At 40.4% G+C, this 9,848-nt stretch overlaps 1 pseudogene; it reads right to left on the minus strand.

The window, feature by feature from the left end:
- Positions 1–3,126: 3,126 nt before the first annotated feature.
- On the minus strand, positions 3,127–9,512 carry LOC139412383 (zinc finger protein 664-like; annotated as a pseudogene).
- Positions 9,513–9,848: the final 336 nt, after the last annotated feature.

Raw genomic sequence — 9,848 nt, forward strand, 5'->3', positions numbered from 1 at the left:
TTCTGGGTTATATACACTGCTCAAAAAAAATAAAGGGAACATCCTAGATCTGAATGAATGAAATATTCTTATTAAATACTTTTTTCTTTACATAGTTGAATGTGCTGACAACAAAATCACACAAAAATTATCAATGGAAATCAAATGTATCAACCCATGGAGGTCTGGATTTGGAGTCACCGAAATTAAAGTGGAAGACCACACTACAGGCTGATCCAACTTTGATGAAATGTCCTTACAACAAGTGAAAATGAGGCTCAGTAGTGTGTGTGTAACACTCCATGTGCCTGTATGACCTCCCTACAACGCCTGGGCATGCTCCTGATGAGGTGGCGGATGGTCTCCTGAGGGATCTCCTCCCAGACCTGGACTAAAGCATCCGCCAACTCCTGGACAGTCTGTGGTGCAACGTGGCGTTGGTGGATGGAGCGAGACATGATGTCCCAGAAGTGCTCAATTGGATTCAGGTCTGGGGAACGGGCGGGCCAGTCCATAGCATCAATGCCTTCCTCTTGCAGGAACTGCTGACACACTCCAGCCACATGAGGTCTAGCATTGTCTTGCATTAGGAGGAACCCAGGGCCAACCACACCAGCATATGGTCTCACAAGGGGTCTGAGGATCTCATCTCGGTACCTAATGGCAGTCAGGCTACCTCTGGCGAGCACATGGAAGGCTGTGAGGCCCCCCAGAGAAATGCCATCCCACACCATGACTGACCCACCGCCAAACCGGTCATGCTGGAGGATGTTACAGGCAGCAGAACGTTCTCCACGGCGTCTGTCATGTGCTCAGTGTGAACCTGCTTTCATCTGTGAAGAGCACAGGGCGCTAGTGGCGAATTTGCCAATCTTGGTGTTCTCTGGCAAATGCCAAACGTCCTGAACGGAGTTGGGCTGTAAGCACAACCCACACCTGTGGACGTCGGGCCCTCATATCACCCTCATGGAGTCTGTTTCTGACCGTTTGAGCTTGTTGGGGGTTGTTGCCCTCCTACGGCCTCCTCCACGTCTCCTGATGTACTGGCCTGTCTCCTGGTAGTGCCTCCATGCTCTGGACACTACACTGACAGACACAGCTAACCTTCTTGCCACAGCTCGCATTGATGTTCCATCCTGGATGAGCTGCACTACCTGAGGCACTTGTGTGGGTTGTAGACTCCGTCTCATGCTACCACTAGAGTGAAAGCACCGCCAGCATTCAAAAGTTACCAAAACATCAGCCAGGAAGCATAGGAATTGAGAAGTGGTCTGTGGTCCCCACCTGCAGAACCACTCCTTTATTGGGGATGTCTTACTAAAGGCCTATGAATCCACCTGTTGTCTATTCCATTTGTACAACAGCATGTGAAATGTATTGTCAATCAGTGTTGCTTCCTAAGTGGACAGTTTGATTTCACAGAAGTGTGATTGACTTGGAGTTACATAGTGTTGTTTAAGTGTTCCCTTTATTTTTTTGAGCACTGTACTATCTCAGGATAGGTGCAACCTCAGAGACGACGTACAATGGTTCCAAACACCAACCCCACACATCCTGTGCCAGACCTTGTGCCCCAAATACAATTTCCCCCTAGGAGGAGGTGACTAATGCACAGACACTGTGGAGACAAGTGATTGGTTCCCCATAACTCACACCTTCCCTTCACATGGTTTGCAATAAACACACAGTTGACATATGATCTCCTTTGCCTTACTCCCTGCTGATATTCTGCATAGCAACAGGGACAAGTGATCGATGCTGATATTCTGCATAGCAACAGGGACATGTGATCAATGCTGATATTCTGCATAGCAACAGGGACATGTGATCGATGCTGATATTCTGCATAGCAACAGGGACATGTGATAGATGCTGATATTCTGCATAGCAACAGGGACATGTGATCGATGCTGATATTCTGCATAGCAACAGGGACATGTGATCGATGCTGATATTCTGCATAGCAACAGGGACATGTGATCGATGCTGATATTCTGCCTAGCAACAGGGACATGTGATCGATAAACCCAACTTCTCCCCTCTCTGGACCCAAGGTGACTGAGGCCCATTTGAGGGAGGAAGTGCAGCTGCCAACACCAGAGTCAGAAAGGAGACATTCTTATATTTTACTACACAAGCATTAGTAAGGTTTAACAGAAAATTCCCTCACAGTGCTAACGAGCTATACGTGCTAAAGTCCGACCTCAAAACATAAATGGAAAAACCAAAGCCTGTAACATCTTCCCCCTTAAGACAACAAATATATCCTTTTGTTTGGACAAGAATCTCACCACCAACAGAAAACAACTTCCATTTCACATTATAATCAACTACAATGCTTCATCAAAAAAAAACATGGTGTCTACTGGCTGTCAACAATTAAAAACAAGAAAAAAACACGTACTTCTAAATAATAAAATACAATCCTATAATAATATTGTATCTTTTCTACTTTTTCTTTCTATAGAAACTTTTTTTTTCCCTTCTAGAACTCTCGTCTTCCTAAAACTCACTAGCTTCTAGAACTCTCGTCCCCTTGGAAAGAGCCCAAACAAAACTCATCTCCAATACGGGAAAAACAAGCAGTCAAAATAAATTGTGATCCATGGCAACACAATGGCTAAACGCCAAAACACAAATCTTGAAATGTAAATATGAAATATTTGGTTGCATAGTCTTATTTTCAAAGGCTTTTCAATTACATTTTTCTAGGTGGGATAGCCCAATGTCAAAACACAGTTTTAATGTATCCAAATCAATAACCAATATCCAGAAACAGCTTGGGATAAATTGAAAATGTAACCATAACATCTGCCACAATAATCATATTACTTGTATTTACTTATACAAGCACCTTATAAACTGCACAAGCACCAAAAACGCTGTTGTATTGACAAGTAGCAATAAATCACTGATATCGATTAGGGAGGAAATCAGGTTGTACGTGATCTGGGAATAATGTGTACATCACTGGTTAGAGGACAATTTGCAGAAAACAGCTAGCTACATTTTGAAGTGTTGCATTTTGATTCAAGTGAGTCACCAACGTGGTAAGTTTAACAACTTTTTAAAGGGACATTTTATTAAATCAAACGTTTAGGGTTCTACATTGTGTCATTATTTCATTTATATCTTCAAACAACTCCTTCATATATGTATTTTCTGATGTTTGATCAGAGATCTTTTATCAGAGTATCTCTTGTCACATTGAGCTCAGCTATAAGATGTATTTCCTGTGTGTATTCTCTGGTGTGATTTCAGGCTGTTTCCATGAGTAAAACTCTTCCCACATTGATCACAGCTATAAGGTTTCTCTCTTGTGTGTGTTCTCTGGTGTACAGACACATTTTGAGCTGTAGTAAAACTCTCCCCACATTGATCACAGCAATAAGATTTCTTTCCTGTGTGTGTTCTCTGGTGTGATATCAGGCTGTTTCCATGAGTAAAACTCTTCCCACATTGATCACAGCTATAAGGTTTTTCTCCTGTGTGTGTTCTCTGATGCACAGTTAGATGGCTAGATGTAGTAAATCTCTTCCCACAAAGAGTACAGCTATAAGGTTTCTCTCTTGTGTGTGTTCTCTGGTGTACAGTTACATTTTGAGGTGTCGTAAAACTCTTCCCACATTGTTTACAGCTATGAGGTTTCTCTCCTGTGTGTGTTCTCTGGTGCCGCTTCAAAGTCTGTGATGTTGAAAAGCTTTTCCCACAATCTGAACAGTGGTGAGATTTCTCTCCTGTGTGTATGCGCTGGTGTATTTTAAGTTCTGATTAAGATTTGCAACATTTCCCACAGTTAGAGCAGCAGTGAGTTCTCTTTCCTGTGGTTCTCCGCTGGTGTTTCTTGAGGTGTTCTGTTCTGGAGAGACTCTTCTCTGCCTCGTCAGCATCATGATGCTGAGGCTCCCCAGAGGATCCACGATAGTCACGTCTCTCTCCTGTGTGAACGACAAAGTCAAACAAATGGTTAAAGTCCCACAACAGCAGAAATCCACTGTTTGAGGTAAAAGGTGATGCCCAGAGCATACCCATGAAGTTGTACAACAATTGACGTGTTAAAACTATTTGACAATTGTCTTAATAATACAGTCAAGTGAGCAACAACAGTCATATTTTGTCTTGTTTTCATATTAGTAGTAACATCGATGATTGTAGGCTAGACATAAGTTATTGAAGTTGTTGAAATCCTAAGCAGTATGCCAGACGACTTTTGGTCTCCAATATGGGCCCCTTTCTGTGTTTGCTAAAATTGCGGCAGGAGGGCGATGCCAATGCAATTTGGTTGTAGAGACTCCTCGGGCGGCAGGTAGCCTAGTGGTTAGAGCATTGATCGAATTCCCGAGCTGAAAAGGTAAAAATCTGACGTTCTGCCCCTGAATAAGGCAGTTAACCCACTTACTAGGCTGTCATTGTAAATAAGAATTTGTTCTTAACTGACTAGTTAAATAAAAAATAAATACAAAAATGCAGAAGTTATGGATGTAATATATCTCACTGGAGCAAAAAATTTTAGTTTTTCAAAATGTATTCTGAATATTACAGCACATTATCAGGACAAGATGCTACTCAAGGAAACTCACATTACGCTCTGTGTCTATTCACAAATTCACCACCATGGGGGAAAAATCAGGGGAGTTCTCATAGGCTGACAGCAATAATACCCTCCATTTCCAGGTTGCTTATGAGTGCATTTCACACTACTTTGGATTATAATTGTAAGGCTCGTTTGAATGTCCTTATTGTCGCAAATCAACTGATTTATACTTTAAAAAAACACTTCAACCAGTAAAATGCTCTTTAGCTAGCTTTGCTACCAGCCTGACAATGTGGCTTTGTACACTAAGTGTTTGCCAAATTGGCCCATTATTTCACCTAACAATAACGTAACTTGACCTAACAACAAAATAGACCTACTGTAGGACCCATAACTTCACCTAACAATAACAGAGCTAGGACTATAAATCATTTAATATTTCAGGTGAAACATGGAAAATAAAATGACATTTCATAACCTGATCACCAGATAATTTTGTGAACAATCCTACTAGGCTACTCTGTAATGTGTAGTCATTCTAAAAAAAAATAGCTCTGTGTGTGGTTCTATAGCCTATCCATCAAGGAACAGTTCTCTACACATTATGAGCTAAGTATCTTTGTGTCCAAACAGACTAACGAGATCCTACAGTAAGTCAAGCAGACAATAACATTATAAACATACATTTGTTAGGGATGTTGGATCCAACGTGGAGCACGGCATAACTGTCTTTACCAGAGTAATGAATGAAGAAGCACTTTGGTTGTTGTTGCATGTCGTGATGTTTGTCATTTAACTGTCGTTCAGAAAATGATTTCCTGGATCAGCTGATGATAGTTGAACACGTGACTAACTAAACAGCTACAGTATTAAGAATTATGTGTAAGTATTGAAGAACCGCGTTAATGACAGTATTCATTTGGGCGTTGTCAATAAAGTTAAGGTGACTCTCGGTTAGAACCATTGGATTTAGCAAACTCTGAAATGATTTAGGATTTCTGTGCCAATGAAAACTGTTTTCCCAGTGTAACATAAGGATACACTAAATGTCACATATTTATTGTGCATTTTTTAAACATTGTATTTGGCGTACGTGACAAATGCATTTTGATTTAATTTGATAGAATTAGGACTAGTCTAAAGACTAATCAAAATTAAATAAATTTGTATAATTTTCATTTAGATTTAGATAGAATGTAGATTAATCACAGATAATGATTGTGAGATACTTTTATAAATTAAATAAAACTGTTCCACAAAAATGTGCATATGAAAATCATAACTGGCACTATAGAAATGGTCAGATAACTTGGCACTCCAACTGGAAAAGGTTGCCGATCGCTGGTGTAGCCCATTACCGGAAACTTTAGGAGCATAACGGCAAAAAATTTCTCCTTCTGGTAGGTTTTCTTGATCTCTGGCTCCCTCGAGTCATTTGTGTGTCTTAATTATTTGATCAAACAGCGTGCTTAAAGCATCAGACCAGTTCAGCACATATAGTTGATTTTGTTAAAACACATAAAGGTGTCTATATATATGGAAAAATACACATAACATTCCAACCAATCGATTGGTAGAAATAACAGATGACTCTTGGTTGACCAAGATTTATTTTAGGTGGGTACAGCACTAGAACATGATTTTGGGGCTCCTGAGTGGCGCAGCGGTCTAAGACACTGTATCTCAGTGCTTGAGGCGTCACTACAGACACCCCGGTTCGAGTCTAGGCTGTGTCATAACCTGCCGTGATTGGGAGTTAAATAAAGGTTACATTTTAAATGAAATAAAACATAGTTCATTCAGAAAGTTCAGACAAATTCCCTTTTTCCACATTTTGTTACGTTAAAATGCTTTTTTTTTTAATAGAATCCTCATTAATCTACACACAATAATGAAAAAGTGAAAACAGAAATACCATATTTACTTAAGTATTCAGACCCTTTGCTATGAGACTCGAAATTGCTTTCAGGAGCATCCTGTTTCCAATAATCATCCTTGAGATGTATCTACAAATAGTTTGGAGTCCACCTGTGGTAAATTCAATAGTTTGGACATGATTTGGAAGGCAGACACCTATCTATATAAGGTCCCAGAGTTGACAGTACATGTCAGAGCAAAAACCAAGCAATGAGGACGAAGGAATTGTCCGTAGAGCTCAGAGACAGGATTGTGTTGAGGCACAGATCTGGGGAAAGAGTACCAAAAAAAATCTGCAGCATTGAAGGTCCCCAAGAACACAGTGGCTTCCATCATTCTTAAATGTAATACTCTTCCTAGAGCTGGTAACCTGGCCAAACTGAGTGATTGGGGGAGAAGGGCCAAAACATATTCCTTATGCACGAGTAAAAAGAATAAAAAATTATGATAATAAAGTTTTACAAAAGTATATTCATACAGTTCTTATTAACTGACAAACAAATTGAAATATTTTTTTTACGGGTGTGATATGTTTTTGAAATACAGTTCACATTTTCGACTTTTGACTTCCTATGAAATCATATTGCAAATGGACAAAACATATGCCTTTTGCACAAGTTTAATACAATTGGACAAAAGTATATTCATACAGTTCTTACACGTGTAATTGACAAAAAAAAAAATCAAAAGATTTTCGAAAAACGGTCCAGAAGGCACTTTGAGGGGTTGCTATTTATTATTATTTTTTTTCACTTTTTCAAAATTTTGCTTTTGGATGTTGACTTGTGTTGCATTTGCAATATGAAAAACCACGGTGGAGCGCGCTCGCCACCTGTTGGATTTTTAAAGTGTTACACCTGTCATTTGCCATATGGCATTTGCAATCAACTTTGAACGAAACGACGCCGAATTGAGTGGTATTGTCCAGTGCCAATGACTTCCCATCCCATTCATTTTTGTCCATTTCAGGGGGGTGTTCCCTTACAATAACGAGGCTATATACAGGGGGCACCGGTACCGAGTCAGTGTGGAGGCTATATACAGGGGGTACCGAGTCAGTGTGCGCGGGGCGGGTACAGGCTAGTTGAGGTAATCTGTACATGAAGGTAGGGCCTATGCATAGGTAAGAGACTATGCATAGGTAACAAACAACCAGCGAGTAGCAGCAGTGCACAAAGGGGAGGGGGTGGGGGGTCAATGTCAATGTCAATTGTCCAGTGACGATTTTATGAATTGTTCAGCAGTTTTATGGCTTGGGGGTAGAAGCTGTTGATGAGGCTTTTGGTCGTAGACTTGGTGCTCCGGTACCGCTTGCGGTGCGGTAGCAGAGAAAACAATCTGAAACTTGGGTGACTCGAGGCTCTAACGATTTGATGGGCTTTCCTCTGACACCGCCTATTATATAGGTCCTGAATGGCAGGAAGCTTGGTCACAGTGATGTACTGGGCCGTTCGCACTACCCTGTGTAGTGCCTTACGGTCAGATGTCGAGCAGTTGCCATACCAGGCGGTGATGCAACCGGTCAGGATGCTGTCGGTGATGCAGCTGTATTACCTTTTGAGGATCTGGGGACCCATGCCAAATCTTTTCAGTCTCCTGAGGGGGAAAAGGTCTTGTTGTGCCCTCTTCCCAACTGTCTTGGTATATAAAAGATGAACTGAGGTCCACACTCCAGTTGATGGTGGTAATGCACCTTAAAGTTGGTTGCCAACCGCCATATAAAGTCCAAAGAAGAAAAAGAAGCCTGAAGGAAGGAGAAATTACGAGAAACGAATTTGGTTTACCGTTTGGGGTGTCGCGACTGCTTACCTATTTTGATGTGATATGAAAGTATTATGTGAAATGATTTTGAGGTGATATGAAAGTATTATGTGAAATGATTTTGATGTGATATGTAAGTATGTGAAATGAGTTTGATGTGATATGAAAGTATTATTTGAAATGATTGATGTGATATGAAAGTATTATTTTAAATGATTTTGATGTGATATGAAAGTATTATTTGAAATGATTGATGTGATATGAAAGTATTATTTGAAATGATTGATGTGATATGAAAGTATTATGTGAAATGATTTTGATGTGATATGAAAGTACAGCGATTTATGTTTCTAGAAACGTATCGCAATTGAGAATCAATTCACATTTAGATGTTATATTGGACTATTTTAGCTGCCAGAGCCAGTCTACCTTTAAAAATAACATACAGTCCTTGGACCTTGAGGAGTAACGGGGGCAGCAGTCAGCAGTAGAAACAATAACAAAGCGTACTCACTGCCGGTTTCGGTGAAAAGCTGAGGGATGGGGCTGGAGAAATGCAACCATCCATGATATCAACATCATAGTTTTAACCATGTTTTGAGGATATACAGTGTTTGTTTATATTTACTGACAAACATTGGGAGTAAAAGGAAAAGCTTATATTTTGGGTTCTGATGAGGTACGACAGTTGAACTAAGCTCAGGAGAAATGTATAAATGAATTCTTCAAGAAACAGATATTTGTATACATATCATTACTGTATAAATCCCAAAATGGATGTAACCACTGCTGATTGCCCCTTTAAGACTACATATTGGGCTAAGCTAATAGGAGATATTGAGGACTACAGTATTTCAGGCATTGTCATTGGATGCATTTGATCAATTGTTAACGTTTTGTTGATGGTCCACTCTTGCTGTTCTACACGCTACAGTGTAACTTCAGCCATTCCTACAGAACAACATTAAAGCTTCGAACCCCTTTACTGCATATTGGTTCAACGACTGCAGAGACGGTACTTACTGGTGTTAAACAGATGTCCAACCTCCTATTTCACTCCAAAAACGGCATCCTCCTCTTTCTCTTCCTCCTCTTCTTTTACTATAACATCCTCCTCCTCTTTCACTCTGAACGCGTCTTCCTCTTCTTTCAATGAAACGTCTTTCTCTTCTTCTTTCACGGTAACAGCCTCACTCTCTACTTGTTTTTGTATTGTAACATCCTCATCTTCTTCCTCCTCCTCCTCTTTGACCAGAGCTTCTTTCTCTGTCCAGCAGACCCCCTCTTCTTTAGCAGGAGGAGAGTAGCTGAGTGAACTCATGGTCGGAGATGTTAGCTAGTTAGCATTAGCGACTAGCCTAGTTCTAAGCTAACTTAGCAAACCAGCTAGCTGACAAACAACGTAAATATATAATTAAATGGGCCAACAAGTACATACAACAGAAGTGTGTTTAATACACAGCGCCTAATATACACCAAACCAGTGTAAATAGAGGGAATGTTGTAGCTATGTTTGCTAGAAAGCAACCGATGTGTCTGACTAGCTGTTGTTGAAGGAGCGTCACACTGGCAGCGTCGCCGGAACCTAACAGACGCATCGCATCGCCATCTGCTGACTGGAGTGGGTAAAGCACGTTTATTTTTCATTTATTTCATA

The sequence above is a fragment of the Oncorhynchus clarkii genome, chromosome 6 (assembly GCF_045791955.1).
Source record: "Oncorhynchus clarkii lewisi isolate Uvic-CL-2024 chromosome 6, UVic_Ocla_1.0, whole genome shotgun sequence".
NCBI lineage: Eukaryota > Metazoa > Chordata > Actinopteri > Salmoniformes > Salmonidae > Oncorhynchus > Oncorhynchus clarkii.